The sequence below is a fragment of the Cupressus sempervirens genome, chromosome 11 (genome assembly GCF_028749045.1).
Source record: "Cupressus sempervirens isolate cs-2001-9-10 chromosome 11, ASM2874904v1, whole genome shotgun sequence".
Taxonomy (NCBI): domain Eukaryota; kingdom Viridiplantae; phylum Streptophyta; class Pinopsida; order Cupressales; family Cupressaceae; genus Cupressus; species Cupressus sempervirens.
In genome coordinates, this window is record NC_143128.1 from 439314818 (window position 1) to 439331835 (window position 17018).

Consider the following 17018-nt stretch of genomic DNA (forward strand, 5'->3'; position numbering starts at 1 on the left):
GACCTTGCAGCTTGCACCTCAGTGTCTTGGTAAGGTAGTTGAGAATATTCTACCATTTTCCCCTTCTTTGACACTTCATTAGTCACCATATGTTTTGGTACCTCCTCTTGTGATGGTTCTTTCTGAACCTTTTCCTCTTTTGAACTCTGGGGTGGAGGAGTAACCAAGCCTTTATCTACCACTATGACTTGTGGTGGAGATGGGGGAGTATGATTAGGACCCTATGAATCTGGTAGTATCTGCATCCAGACTTCTTGTTGAGGTTCACCTATAAGGGTATCCCTTATCTTACCCCCAAATAGCTTTGTTCCCATGGGCATAAAATCAAAATCTAAAATTTTGAAAATGTCATCACCCTCTTCACTTTGCTCATCCACCCACTATTGTACTTCATCTTCTAAAGAAGAGGCTTCCAAGGGCCCTATTGGGGTGGATGGCAATATACCCATGGTACTCCTTCTCCTTTCTTTCTCTATGGCTCTAGCTAGTTGAGTTCTTCTCTGTAGGATCACCTATTCTTCTTCATGTGTCTCCTCTTCTTCCTCCTCTTCTCCTTCTAGAATGGTCTCGAGAACAGACAGAAAAGGCACCATTCTCCTAGTCACCCTTTTCCTTTTCTTCATTCAAATTTTAATCCTCTTTTGTTTTATGGAGGCAAAACGGGATGATGGCTCTTCTTAAAAAGGAGGAATGGAAACCTACTAACTCTCTCCCTCTTCTAATTGGCTAGACACAAATGGAGGCAATTGAGGGTCATCTTAGACTTGAGCAGCTCCAGTATCCTCGAATCCTTGTACACTCTCCTGCTATTGTTGGGAAGGTGCTTGCACTTCACCTTGTTATATTTCAATCCTTTGAGGGGAGGTTCAATTCCTTTTATTCTTTCCCTTCCTCTCTAGAGGATGATAGTATCCAACCAAGCGGTCAAGTTGGTATACTGTCTCTGGCTTGATGGAAGACTAGGCTGCAAAGGTAGGAATTGTAACTTTCTTCCCTCTACCTTTCTCAAGGTGGGCTTGAGCATGAAAGATCACAGTGTTAGGTATTGGATCAAGTTGAAAAGGCTTCTTGATATAATTTTTTATCATTCTAACTACGTGCCTTTCCTAGTGATTAATATCATCACCCTCCTCCCTGTCAACCTCGGCATTCATGATGGGTCTCTCTCTGATTTTGTCTGAGTTGAATAGGGGGTCTAGCAACTCCAGTGAATATTGTTGCTTTATTACCTCCAAAATGTTTAGCTTGAGATCCTTCTCATCCAAATACAAAGTCATCCTACAATAGTCCCTTATAAAGACATCATAATCATTTGTTGCATTCATCTAATGGTCTTTAATGGCATCTTCATGGTGCAACTCCTTGCTAGCCAAAATCTCCACTTTCCTGATATTATCAAAATATAGCTTAGGGAATTATACTCCTCGAGGGGATAATTCTCCCAATCCCACTCAAAGGATGAAATATCTTTCTTTTGTTTCATCTGTTATGGTCCTATGACCAGGGGCTATGTTAGCAAGGTCTTTGTTGTCTCTTCACCCTTTCATATGCAAATTCAATCTACTGTGTGATATCCAATAACACTAGTTTGTCACTCGAATATCTGGGGAGCTTCTTAGGGTTGATAGATGCATTAGCTACTTGTAGGTATGTGAATGTCTTAAACTAGATGTAATAGGCCCTGAGAGCTATTATCTACACTATTGCCTTATCAGATAACCTCTTTGTATAATCACCTTCTATGAATTAGATGATCACAAAAATGAATGCATCATTCATGATTCTATATTCCTTGCTTTGTGCCAAGAGCTTCGTCCTCACCAGCTGAGGGTAGACAATGTAGGGAAAGGCATTAGGATGCTACATATTTCCTCTTTTGTACAAACTAGGGTAGTTTATCACCCTTGCTGCTAGTAGATATACCATATAAGAAGTCATATAGAACTTCTTCTTGTCTTTAATTGCCCCCAATTGTTCACACAAGTTTTCACTTAGTGTGGTGGCCCAGTCTAGTGGCATCTTCACCATCCTAATTGTCTCAATAAAATTGACCATGAAAGGGTTGAGGTGACCAGTTGCTGGTAGACCCATGACTCTACTCAAAAGAATGATGGAATAGCCAATATCCTCCTTCATGTACCCCCTAGTCATGTCCACCTTTCCTATGACCTTTCCCAGAGGAGTCTTCTCAATGATATAGGAGGATTGGATGATTTATGATGCTTCTTTTGAGTGCTCCCTAGACCACCTCTCTATTGCTTCATAGGAGAGTCTTATGAACTAATCAACCCTTGGGAGATGAAAGATCCTTTCAATATTGTCGGGTTGTAGGTCCAATACAACTTGCCTTGTCACACTCTTTACCATCCTTTCCTCAAGAAAAAAGTGTTGAGCTAGTGTTGTAATCAATTCTGCTAATTGTACTGATACTAGATGCAAAGCTGCGCTCAGTAACTCGAAATGGATCATGGTGGATACTAGAGCTGATCTTTCAATGGGTTTGTTGCAGATTCTAAAGAACTCTCCCAAGTCTATATGTCCCAAATCCATGTCTTTGATTTTTGCATAGTCATCTTGGAACCTTGACTTTGACAGCACACCTTGGAACTTGAATATAATGGGCTTGGGTCTCATTTTCTCTCTAGATGTGGATGCCATTATATTTGCACAACACAAGAACAATGTTTGTTAGTTTGAAATAATGAAAACTTAGAAATAAAAATGCAAAAGCATTAAATTCCTCTCCAATTAATTATTAATGAAAAATAAAAACAAAACTAAGGTGCATGTTTTTATTTATTTATTATTTTATTTTATTTTTTCATTTATATATATATATATATTTTGGTTTTTAAGGTTTTTCCAATTTTGGAGGCAGATGTGTGGATGGGTGCATGACACTGCACTTTTTTGGTACACGACACTTTGTGTGGTCAAAGGTGCATGCACGACACTTTGAGGAGTGTGTAGTGTGAAGTGAGGGTTTTGCATGCAGAGGGGTGCACAAAGTAACAGAGCAGAGGGTTTTGCATATCACATGGCATGGTGATGCACATGCAGTGCAATATGGTAGTGCATGCAATGTAGTATGGAGGTGTGCATGATGCAAAGTGCTCAACACTATGTTCTTTTGTGTGCGTGCAATGCATTAGTGCACATGACACAATGTTGCAATAGCATGGGCACAGGCTGCATGTGAGGTTAAGTGGAGGTGTGGTAAAGTGAATGCACATCATGGGCATGCATAGTAGTAAGGAAGTGTGGTGTGGCCTTGAGATGAAAAGCACATGGTAACCAACACACGATAGTGTACACGGCCATGAGATGCACAATGTGCAACAACGCACACGGGTGCATGGTGGTAAGGTAAAAATGACTCGATCTTGGTGTGGGGTGTGCAATGCTCTATGATATGGTGTGCACAGTGGAAGGTGCAAACGACATAGTGGAGAGGGTTTTGCAGAGTGCATAGGATTACATATTGTGCGCACCTTGATTGCACTACAGAGTGCATTGAAGGCAGAATGCTCAAGTATTTATGAACTTCAAAGAAATGAATGAGGGTTTGGAGGAGGGAGCTAGGCTTTATAGCCATGCCCACCCTTGGGGTGTGTGGTGCACCCCTACGCAAGTGCACAGGTGCACATCGTGCACTACCGTGGGTGGTGTGCACCCCATGCATCATGTATGGTGCACGAGTGTGCTAAATAATAATTTTTTTTGAATTTTATAATTTTTATGTCCTTTTCAAATTTTATATTTTTAATGATTTTTTTGATTTTTAAATTATTTTTGGTTTTTCTATTTTTTTATTTTTTTGGTTTTCCTATTTATTAATTTTTTTTGGTTTTTTTAATTTTTAATTTTTTTGGGTTTTTTTTTTACTCTTTAACATTTCCTAGATCTCGAATTGTGAGTTTGAGGACTCAAAAAAAGTAGGGGGGTCCCCATTCCTAGTAGGAAATGGGGCATGCATTGTATAACCACAACACTACCATAAGAGGTCAAATTTTTCTTCTTCTAGGTGTGACAATGAAAATGATGATGATGTTGCATCTTGTGATGTTGATAGCAAGGTGTTTGATGAAGTTATGATTGAAAATCAACATGCACCTTGCAATGAGTTTTATGGTGAATGCTCTAATATAATGAATAATCCATTTCCTAATTGTGAAGAATCATTGGAGGACTCTAGATTAGTTTTAGACATTACCATGGATGACATTTGTGACTATAAATCTGATTACTCATTTGTGTACTATCCAGTTATATAAGAGGATACACAATTTCAAGGTATGTGTGATCTTTTTCCTCAAGTCAAATATGAAACTTTCATATTTGAGGTTGATAACATGCATAATTTGTTGGATGAAGAAGAGTTTTAGTTTGATTTTGATATGTTTGAGCATGCTGCTCCATACCTTCATAATGAGCAAGTTATAGAGAATAATCATGGTTTTTGTATGCGTTATGAAAGTGAAGGTATATATTCTGTTTTGCCAAGTGAGTTGATTCAAAATGTTATTCTAATTGGTTAAACTAATGGAAGTAATAATTTTAGCTTACCTCATAAAAGTACAAATAAAAATTAAATATATGGTAGAGGTAAAAGTTTTTGTTGAAGTGTGGCAGCCTGAGGCCATTGTTTGTACAGTTTAGTAGTAGTTATTTTTGCTTTCAATAAGTTGTTCAAGAGAAGTTTTTTCTGTCAAGTGTGTGGTCTGCTTCTTCCAATGATTCTAAATCCTTTCCATGCTAGCAAGGGGTATGCATCCCTAGATAGAGCCATTGATGGGACTCAAAAATGCATTCTCATTTTGAGTACCATTCCAAGCTTTTGAGCGCCTATGAACCATTTTAATGCATATGTACTTGGCTATCCTTTTAAGGCCTAAGAGGTGTTTAACATTTCTAACACCTTTCATTTAGTATATCCATGTATTCCATGAAGATAAATTTCCATTCTGAGTCATATGTTAAGTCTCATTTTGGGCAATGTTCAGATCTGGATTTTTACTAAAGTGTTAAACAATGATAGGTAGCCTAGTTTTAAATCAAATATCTTGCATCTGGTAATGTTTCATGACCTACCACTTTGGGAGTGTTTATTATCCATATCAAAGAATCTATATTTCAAATTTCAAGTTTTTTCAACCTATTTTGACTAGGTTTTGTATCCTTCAAAGTTGGTTGTTTATTGTTGTCATGCTGATGCAAATGGTTCAAAATTCTGGGAGGCCTTGTTTAACCAGTTGTAATTTTGACCTAGTTAATCAAAATGAGAAATTCATTTTCTCTTGTATTCTAGAGGTCAGAAACTTGTTATTTTTTAAAGATTTGAGCTTATTAAGAATTTGTTTGATCAGTTTCAAATGTGATTCCAAATGCAATTTGTAAAGTTTCATTAGTGTCAAGAAATGCAGATTGACTAGTACTCCTATTCGAGATATCATAACTCTAAATTTGTGATTGTCTAAACCAAATAGATTATATCAATATGTTCTACTCTAAAAACTCTTTAAGTATGCCAATTTTTAAGTCTTAAAAAATTTTTCTACACATTTTTCCAAGTCTATTCTATTTGCAAAAATTACTGTTTTGCCATTTTTCCTAGTTTTGCAAATCCAAGTAGCCCACTTTGACTGCTTTCCAAATGTGCCTTGTTATTTTTCGTGAGCCCAAGTCACAAAATTATACTCTCCTCATGACACTAAACCAATGGCCTAGTTTTCATGCCCCCAAATGTCAATTTGACCTATTTTTGAAGCCAAAGCCAAGTGTGATTTATGGTTTTTTGACATGGTTACTTGTAGGTAGTTTTGAGAAGGTAGTCAGTAGCTTTAGAACCAAGTGTCTTCATGACATAAGATATGATAGGGTAATAGAATGTGGAATAGAGAGTCAGTATGTCAGCTCTCAGGGCCCAATTAAATGTTTGGGTCATTTTTTAGGCCAGTCATGGGACCCCTTGGCATGAAATTGGCAGTTTGCAGAAAGATGTTAAAAATGATTTTAAAAGTTTTATTCAGTGGTTGAGTTTGATTTCAATCAATGTTAGGTTTAGTGGGCTAGTTTGAGTTTTTAGGTGTTTCAATTCAATTTTTTTTTATCCAGACCCACTTTGGGGCCTAACTATTTTTAGTAGGCTGATGAGGCATTGGGGAGTTTCAAGATGTTTTAACTTGAAATTATGATGGCTATAGTAATTATAACTTTTTAGTGAGCACTTGTCATTGTTCCAAGTCAATTGAATATCTTGGTACACATACACATAAAGGAAGAATGGGAAATGTTCTAAAGGCTAATAACTAAATGAGTATTTTTGTGTTCAAATTGGTATATTTTTCATTCAAGGCCAGGTTAGTATGTGAAGAATGAATATAAAAATTATAGATGAATACAACTCATGATGAGACTTTTCAATATCCTTTTGTTATATGGTGACAATAATGCCCAAATTGCCAAGTGCTTACGTAGTCATTTGTCAAATATGTAACAAATGATAAGAAGATGAAATAAGAAGGAGAAGCTTCAAAAGGACCTCACATCAAAAGTAAAAAAAGACAACACCGCCAGTAATTAAAACACTGGTGATGGAGAATCCCAAGCATTTATAGTTTTATGTATGTGCAATGAAACTAAAATATTCAAACAAACTGTAGAGTAGGTTAAAAGTATGACAATCATATAAATTTGTGAAACATATTTTATCGTCTACATGGTTAAAATCTCTAAAACATAGAAATTGATTAGCCATATGAGTATAGGAAAGAATCAAGACCATTATATGCATGCACTTTTCTATCAACTACCAAGTAAAGAAAAGTGGATATGTTGAAATCCAAAGATTAGATCATGGTGAGTTGAGAAGTTCTTTCTCAACAATTATGCTGGATCAACACCCTCTTTATATGTTGAATTCAGTTGATGCTCTTTTGAGATGAGAAGGTAGGAGTTTTTCTTTTGCTAAAGATCCTACAGATGTCATTGGAAAAATTTAGCAGCAATATGACCCCTTCCATGAAGCTAGGATGTTGTATGGATCATCTAGCTCTTGCCTGAAGTAGTTGAGGACAAACAATTTTAGAGGAGAGCAGAGGGAATAACAACAGGAGGATGACCACACAAAATAATGGTCAAATAATGATACGAGGCTAGGAAATGGTGTGTGGCCACATCGAATGAATGCAAACTTTCACGCCAAGTTCCTAACAAAGAGACAACCTATGGTTTGATGGGGTGGCTATAAGACGAGTCACATGACTTGGTTGTGACTGGGGTCCTATTGTATTTTTCATCCCGTATTTTACCTTGTTAAAGATGGATTCTTTCACCACATGATATATTGTTTGAATCTTTCAAGGTAGACAAATTGGGAACCATTAAAGACATCGATTAGAAAGTTGAAAACACTAGCGCTAGCAATATCATCCAGAGCCAATCCTTCTATAGTCATCTCTTATATGTGAGTTGGTATGTGCCTTGAGGTTTATTTTCTTGAGGTCATAGGTTTGACTTCCCTTTGTAGTGGAGAAAGGCTATTTTCCAGTTTCCCTTATGGGACTTTTATATGAAGTACCTACTCCGTTTGCCTAGGTATAGGATTGGACTTTCCCCCCAAAGTTTTTACAACCACTACTTATCCCCCAAAGTTTTGAAGATAATTGCTTCTGTGATGGATCATTTGAAGGCTCCCATGAAGGTTCCCACTTAAGGTGTATTTCAAACCCTCACTCCTACTTCTCCTACCCATCATCTGCTAGTTGCTTCAGGGGAGGTTCTTCATTCCTAGAGTGCAACTCTAGATGATCCTCTTGATGTGATATGGATTGTCCCTATTGTTCCTACTGCTAGTTCCCTTGCATTTTCTATTGCTTCTAGGTCTTAGGTTACTATGGGGAGTTATCCTATCTTCTATACAAATGTTTCTTCATACAAGATAGGTATTGGTGGTCCTGTTGTGATGGGGGGGGAGGGGGCTAGAGCTGGGGTTCCTATAGTGAAGGGGGTTGCCCGTCCGGTTGTGCTTGTAAGTAACATGCTTATGCTTCACCTATATTCTGATATTTTTGATGAGATCAAGACATATGAGGTGGATTACTCTGCTACTACTACTATTTTTTGCTTTAGGGGTTTTTGGACTTCTCTTTCAAATCTGCATGCTTGGATCTCCAAATATTGAGAACCTATCATTTCAGATTTAGTTCAGATTTATCCAGTGGCAAGGGGTTTTTTATTGTAAAATTTGAAAACGTTGAACATAGAAAGTCTATCCTATACTAAGGTTTCTCTTGGGAGGAGAGATTCCCATTGATGCCCAAACCTTGATATAAGGATTTTGACCTGACCACTGAATCCTTTAATAAGATTCCTTTGTGGGTTTGGTTGTTGAATCTTTACCTTCACTTGTGGTTGGATTCAGTCTTGGAGGCTGCGAGGGAGTCCCTTGAGGATTTTTTTTTTTTATTCAAAGTCTTCTAATGTGTATAGGATGATGTATGCTCATATTCTTGTGGAGATTGATATTTCCAAGGGGTTCCCTAAGATGATTATGTTGGCCTCACCTTCTAGTTCTTGGCTTCGACTTCTTGATTATGAGGGAATTCCCTTAAGATTTGGGAAATATTATAAGACCAACCATCTAACTGCACAAAGCTCCTTTGAAAAGGTTAGATTGAAAAAATCACCTTCTTGGTGGTCGGGGGTTTCAGATGATCACTACACAATTCAAAAAGTATCCTCTATTGCAGATGGGTTAGAAAGCTCTTCTCAAAATGATCTTTCTGTGATAGAAGATTTTGTTGCTATCTCTCATGAATCAATTTTTGTCCCTATGGTGGTGACTTGAATTGTTGCTACTATCCCTTCTTCTACTATTGGAATTGTTTGTCTGAATCTGATCCCTTTGGCATATCTATTTCAGCATGGTGTTGTTGTCTCTTCTTCTAAAGCTATCTAGAACACTATTGGTGGTGCTATTTTAGATGTTTTATCACCTACTACAAGTGGGTTGGGGGTTGGTTATGGGGCTGATTTCCCAAATCAACCCAAGGCTACTAGAATGTGGAGGATGGATGGACACTAGTAAAATGAAAAAAGTTAAGTCCACCAAACCTTCGTTTGATATGTCTTTACATTCTCAAAAGACAAGACCAAAATGAAAATCTTGATGGTCTTTAATGAATAAGGTTTCAGGTCCTTTCAAAACTTGGTGCTTGCTTGCTCTTTTAGAGGCTCTTCCTTTTAGTGAGGCTTTCCTAGCCTCTAATGGCCTATTGTTTTATTGGTTTCTTTTAGTTTAGGACCTAATGTCTATATCTTTTGTAATCCATTAGGTTTCAGGCACCCATTAAAACTTGTTTTACTTAATAAAAAAAAATCAAACTTTCTACTCATGTTTAAATGCTCATGAGGTGGACATTTTCTTTAAGGGATGTTGTTCTTAGTCTCTCGCAAGAGATTCATTTTCCATTATTGCTAGTTATATGGAAGTTTAAACTATGCGTGAGGAAAGAGGATGCACAAGTTGCGAAAATAAAGTTTAGAGTTTAATCCCACAATTGTCCCATGCAAGCCTTTTATTTGTTTAAATACTAAATGACTCAAACCTTTAGTGTCTTAAAGAAATGATGGCTTTTGTGAGCCATAAGCATCTCTCATGGGAAGCAACCAACTTGGTGACCTTAAAGAAATTTTGAACAATGTGCTTGATGAGGTGGGTGATGATGTGGCATGGCATCTAGGTAGTGACTCACAAAGTGACACATGATAGGAGGCTTCCAAGCTTGGCACAAATACCAAGGAATTGACATGGCAAGGTTTGACAGGTATCATAATGTTGCTATATTTCTAGCGATGTGGTAGTTGCTAATAGTGACAGTGACATAGAAATAAGCCACCATGTGGTAGAGGTTGGTGAGGTGGAAATAATGGCATGGTGGTGAATGACAAGGTGATGACATGGATAGAGATGCCATGTGTTGCTATGTTGTAATGACATGGCAACCATGATGATGAGGATAGTGACATGGTGACATAATTATGAAGTGACATGTGGCACTCGCATGGAAGACTTGTGTAGAGGATGCTGATGAGGGGCTACAAACCAATAGCAACATGACACATGGTGATCAAAGCTAAGATGGTAGTAGTAGGATGGACACGCCAGATCATGCCTCATGGCATAAGATCAATGATTGTTGCTACGTAACTAATGAAAGATGCACATCAGTTAATGATAATCATATGGAAACCAAATAAGGGGCCACCACAAGGAAGCAGGTCAGTTAGATGTGGTAGTCTGTAGACCAATGGGGTGGCACCTAGGTAGTGGAGGTACTAATAGAATAGGTGACAAAGTAGAACCCAATGAATCAGAGTGTGACACATGTTAGAACTTGGTCAAACTAGTTTGACTTGAATGAAAGATAAGAGGGAAAATTCAAAAGTGTAAAAATTTAATATTTTATTATTTCTCCTTTTGAAATCATGTATAGGCCATTTTAAATAAATAGATATTTTATTCTAAATTTGTAACTTTTGGATAAAGTTAAATTTTTGAAAACAAATTTAGACCATAGTGCCATGCTAGGAACCTGAACTTCAAATGGATATTTTGGGCATCTCTGATGCACTGACATAGGACTATGATATACCATTAGAACTAAGAGAGAATAAACTGTCTATTTTTGAGGTTTGTTTCTACATAGAAAGCCATGTACTAAAATTATTAAGGGTTTTGTACCAAGTGCAAGTTTTTCAACCGTGTTCTATTAGGATAGTTTAGATCTAATTTTTGGCAAAATGCTAAACTAGGTGAATGCAAGAGGCAATAAGGATGCAATTAGAGATAGATTTTCTCACCTCCAAGTTAGTTTAGGAAAGGTTTTATCACCATTTTAGATGCATATCTGATGTTTTTGTCAGGACAAGGGTTTCTCATCAGTTAGAGGAGATATTTTGAGTTTGTTGAGACACATTGATGAGATTCCTTTCAAATTTTGGTTGTAGAGAGAAGAGATGCTTTGCAACAAAAAGGGATGTAGATTCAAGTGGAAAAATTCATTTCCAGACCAGATCTAGTTTTTCCTATATCTTTTCCTATATTGGTGGTCAAGATATATGAATTGCTTGCAGGTAGTTTTGAGAAGGAAACTTTGAAAGTCAATATCTTTTGATCTAGGTCTCATCATGACACAAGATCTAACAGGGTAAGAGAATGTGGAACAAAGAGTCAGTGTGTTAGCTCTCAGGACCCAATTGGTTGTTTTGATCAATATTTTAGGCTAGTCATAGGACCCCTTGGCATGAAATTGGCAATTTGTAGAATGAGGTTAAAAATGATTTTAAAGGTTTTATTCAGTGGTTGAGTTTGATTTCAATCAATTTCTAGTTCAGTGGGCTAGTTTGAGTTTTCAGGTGTTTAAGTTTGAAAAAAAAATTAGTTGGACCCACTTTTGGGCCTAACTATTTTTATTAGGTTGATGAGGCAATGGGGAGTTTCAAGATGTTTTAACTTAAAATTATGATGATTGTAGCAATAATAACTTTTTAGTGAGCACATGTCATCGTTCCAAGTCAATTGAATATCTTGGTATACATACACATAAAGGAAGAGTGAGTAATTTTTCAAAGGGTAATAGCTAAATTAGTATTTTTGTGTTCAAATTGGTATATTTTTCATTCAAGGCCATGTTAGTAAGTGAAGAATACACATAAAAATTAAAGATGAATACAAATCATGATGATAATTTTTAGTAGCCTTCCGTTATATGGTGACAATCCTACCCAAATTATCAAGTGTTCACATAGTCATTTGCCAAATGTGTAACAAATGACAAGAAGATGAAATAAAAAGGAGAAGCTTCATAAGGACCTCGCATAAAAAGTCAAAAAAAGAAAGCACTGTCAGTAACTAAAACATTGGGGATAAAGAATTCTAGCCATTTATAGTTTTATGTATGTGCAATGAAGCTAAAATATTCAAACAAAGTGTAGAGAAGGTTAAAAGCACGGCAATCACATGAATGTGTAAAACATAGTTTATAGTCTACATGGTTAATGTCTCTAAAACATAGAAATTGATTAGCCAGATGAGTATAGTTAAGAACCAAGACCATTATATGCACGTAGGTTTCTATCAACCACCATGTAAATTAAAGAGAATATGTTGAAATATAGAGATCAGATTGTGATGGGCTAAGAAGTTCTTTCTCAACAACTATGGTAGATTGATGCCCTCTCTATACGTTGTCTTTGGTTAATGGTCTTTTGAGATGAGAAGGCATGCAATTTTATTTTGCTAAAGATCCTGTAGACATCATTGGCAGAATGTAGAAATAGTATGACCACTTCCATAAAGCCAGGATGTTGTATGGATCATCTAGCTCTTGCCTGAAGTGGTTGAGGGTGGAAAATTTTGGAGGAGAGCATGAGGCATAACAGAAGGAGGATAACCACACAAAATAATGGTCAAATATTAATATGAGATTGGGAAATGGTGTGTGGCCAGATTGAATGAAAGCAAAATTTCATGCCAAGTTCATAATAGAGAGCCAACCTATGGTTTGATGGGGCAGCTATAAGGAGAGTCATGTGACTTAGATGTAACTGGGGGCCTACTATTTTTTTCATCCCATGTTTTCCCTTGTTAAAGATGGAGTCATACACTGAATGATATATTGTTTGAAGCTTTCAAGGCAAGCAGATTGGAAACTACTACAGACATCGATTAGAAAGTTGAAAACACTAGCACTAGCAACATCAAACTTTCTACTTAGGTTTGAATTCTCATGAGGTGGATGTTTTCTTTAAGAGATTTTGTTCTTAGTCTCTCACAGGAGATTCATTTGTCATTATTTCTAGTTACATGGAAGAAGAAACTGTGTGTAAGGAAAGAGGATGCACAAGTTGTGAAAACAAAGTTCAGAGTTTAATCCCACATTGGTCTTGTGCAAAAAAATTATTTGTTTAAATACTAAATGAATCAAACCTTAAGTGTCTTAAAGAAATGATGGCTTTTGTAAGCCACAAGCATCTTGCATTGGGCCTAGCTAGCTTAGCAACCTTAAGGAAATTTTGAACAATGTGCTCAATGAGGTGGGTGATGATGTGGCCTGTCGATAAATCAAAACATGAAACATGGCATCTAGGAAATGACTCATAAAGTGACACATGGCAGGAGGCTTCCAGGCTTGTCATAGATATTGAGGCAATGATGTGGCAAGGTTTGATAGGTGTCATGATGTTGCTATATTTCTAGTGAAGTGGTGGTTGTTGATGATGATGGTGACATAGCAACAAGCCACAATGTAAAAAAGGTTGGTGAGGTGGAAATCATGACATGGTAGTGGATGACAAGGTGATGATATGGACAGAGGTTCCATGTGTCACAACACTACTATGTTGTAATGATGTGACAACCATGTTTACAAGGATAGTGACATGGTGACATAATCATGAAGCCATACTTGGCACCCAGGAGGAAGACTTGTGTCAAGGATGTTGACAAGGTGGTATAGAACAGTAGCAGTATGACACATGGTGATCAAAGCTAAGGTGGTAGTTGTATAATGAATGCACCAGATTACACCACATGGTACAAGATCAACTGTTGTTTCTACATCACCAAAGAAAGATGCATGCTATTTAAGGATAGTGACATGGCAACCCAATCAAGAGCCACCACATGGCAGTGGGTCAGTCAAATGTGGCAGTCCACAAACCAATGGGGTGGCACCAAGTGGTGCTGAGGTGATAGAGGTATTGATAGAACAAGTGACAAAGTAGAACCCAATTAATCAAAGTGTGACACATGTCACAACTCAGTCAAACTAGTTTGACCTAAATGGAAGATAAGAGGGAAAATTCAAAAGTGCAAAGATTTAATGTTTTATTATTTCTCCTTTTGAAATCATGTATATGTCATTATAAATAAATAAATATTTTATTCTAAAGTTTTAACTTTAGGATAAAGTTAAATTTTTGAAAAGAAATGCAAACCTCAGAGCCATGCAAAGAACCTAAACTTTAATTGGACATTATGGGCATCTTTGATGAGTTTAAATAGGACTATCATATACTGTTGGAACTGGGAGAGAACAAAATTTCCATTTTTGAGGTTTTTTTTCTATATAGGTATCCATGTATTCAAATTATTTAGGATTTTTTACCGAGTGCATGTATTTCAACCACATTCTATCAAGGCAATTCATATCTAACTTTTGGCAAACTGGTGAACTGGGTAAATGCCAGAGGTAGTAGAATGTAGTTAGAGATGGATTTTCTTACCTCCAAGTCAGTTTAGTGAAGGTTTTATCATCATTTTAGATGCATATCTGATTTTTTTGTCAGTACAAGTGTTTATCATCAGTTAGAGGAGATATTTTGAGTTTGTTTAGACATAATAATGGGATTCCATTCAGATTTTGGTTGTAGAGAGAAGAGAGATGCTTTGTAGAAAAAGTAGATGGAGATTCAAATGGACACATGTCATTTCCAGATCAGATCCAGTTTCTCCTTCTTTTCCTATATTTTTCTCTTTCTCTCTCATTGCAAGGGTTCTAGTTTTTGATAATTTTCATTGTTGTGATACCATGTTCATTGCAGTTAGTCTATGATGCCACAAGATTGGATCTAGAACTATATTTTTACCATTTTCTTCAACTTTCTCTCTTTTATGAAAAGTAGTAAATGAAGCTAATGTAGATAGTTCTGATCTATTCAGTATTTTTATGGGTTATTTACATGCATCTTGAATGTATAGTTTCAAAGAAGTGAATACAATGGACAAAAAACTTCTTAGTTTCATTCTGATTCTCTTCTTGATTCTCTGCAATTTGCAATGTTTTGTGGTTTAGGGACAAAGAACTTAAACCCTCTTACAACCCCTTAAGGTTTTATGTCTTGTATTTTTTGCTATTAGAAAAAAGAGCCAAGTAAATGCTTGATGTATTTGATAGGGTTGCTGGTTTTATGAGAAGGATACTGCATGAGTATGAGGTCTTTATGAGCACTGATGTTTGCTACACAAAGTGATAGGATAGATATGATATCTTGATGTATCAAATATGTCACTAGTATCATAGATGTATGTGTGTGATTTATGGAACTGCCCAATATATAAGGCACTGATCAGCTACAGGATCAATTTGTTCTTACTATTGTATATTTGGGGATTTTCTGAAATCAAATTTATAATTAGCCAATTCCATTTCTATTTAAGAGCTGAAAGGATGCCCTCACTTAGCTTATGGATTTCATAGAATTACAATTTTCTACTGCACATCTCTATTATTGCATAAATATAGGATAAATAAGGGTTTTATCTACTTTGTTTTAGATTCAATTGTATGCTTTTAACATTGGTACCATATGAAGAATTTATAGGTCCACCCACTTAGGTTTTGGAGAGCTTGAAGTAGAAGAAGGGTCTACCCTTATAGTTGGCTTGGTGTCTGAAAGGGTATGTTGTAGATGGGAAGTATCTGCCCCTAGATATATTCGATTCTCATTAGAATATTTGAAACATGACATTTTAAAACACCAACACATACAATCATCACCAGTATAACTATGAGGATATGAATATGATCTATGTCAATTAGAAATGTGGAATCCAACCTAAGCATCAAAGACATGTAAATCAAGATGAATAATGTAGTTAGACTCCCTAAGTTTAGTGTAGCAAGATTACACCTATACCAAGGCATAATTGCTAGGATAACCCCCAAGTGTAGTCTTGCAAAATATAGACAAGGATGACACATTGTAGATACCAAATGTCAAGTAGGACACACATGAATGCTAATGACACTTTAGTTTAACAAAGTATTCCCACAAGAAGAAAAAAGTAAAACATGCCCCATGCTCCCAATCTTCTAGTCCATGACATCTTTGAAATACTATAAGGGAGAGAACACTTAGCAAAGAAATCATCATAGACAACACACCAAGAAAAGATAAAGCTCATCATATCTCAGTAAGTCTAATTTTTAAGCATGTGTGTGTATGTCATAGGAGAAGATGTCTATCTTTTGATTCCTCTGTCATTACAAAACATTCAAACTCATTTGATGTAATATATCCTCCTCTATCAGATCTCAAACATTTTAGACTTTTACCTATTTCCTTCTCAACTCTTTCCAAGTACCATCTAAATATTTGGAAGGCATTAGATTTCTGTTTCAAAAATATAACTATCATCATTCTAGAATAATCATTAACAAATACCATAATGTGCTTATCTCCTTTGTATCTTTTCACTTCACTTGGTCCACACAAGTTAGTATGAACAATCTCTAATATTCCTTTATAGGTATGATTCTTACTCTTAAAACTTGACTTTGTCATTTTTCCTAACTAACAGTGTTTGCAAATTATGTTGTTAGGTTTATTAAACATAGCCAAACCTCTAACTCTTCTCATGTTACTGATAGTAACCAAATTATCAAATTAACATGACATAACCACTTGTGCCATAGCCACACATCTTCAAATTCTACAACTAAACAAGTAGCATCCTCTATATCAAGGTAGAATAGATTACCTTTAGTTTTCTCACCTTTTCCAATTGGTTTTCCATAAATATCATATATCTTAACAATATTTTTCTCAAACTCAACCTTACAACCTAAATTATTTAGTTGTGATACACTCAAAAAATTATAGTTAAGTCCTTCAACATAATAAGCATTGTCACATAAAATCTTTTTTGTGAGTTTGATAGAACCTTTTCCTTTTATTAGATAGGGTGCATCATTTTAGAACCTTACACTATTTCCATCATAATAATTCAAGGTAATGAACTTGCATTTATCTCTAGTCATGTGATGTGAACACCCATTGTTAATGATCCACCTTTCATTCTTGTTCACACAAGACACTAGTGCAGTTGCCTCACCCTCATTAGATTCATCCTTCATTGCAACATACACCACTTCATCATCATGATCATCAAATCTATCTTTTTTTTCCTCTTCAAAAATGTAGCAAGACTTTTTACCTTTGTCTTTGTAATC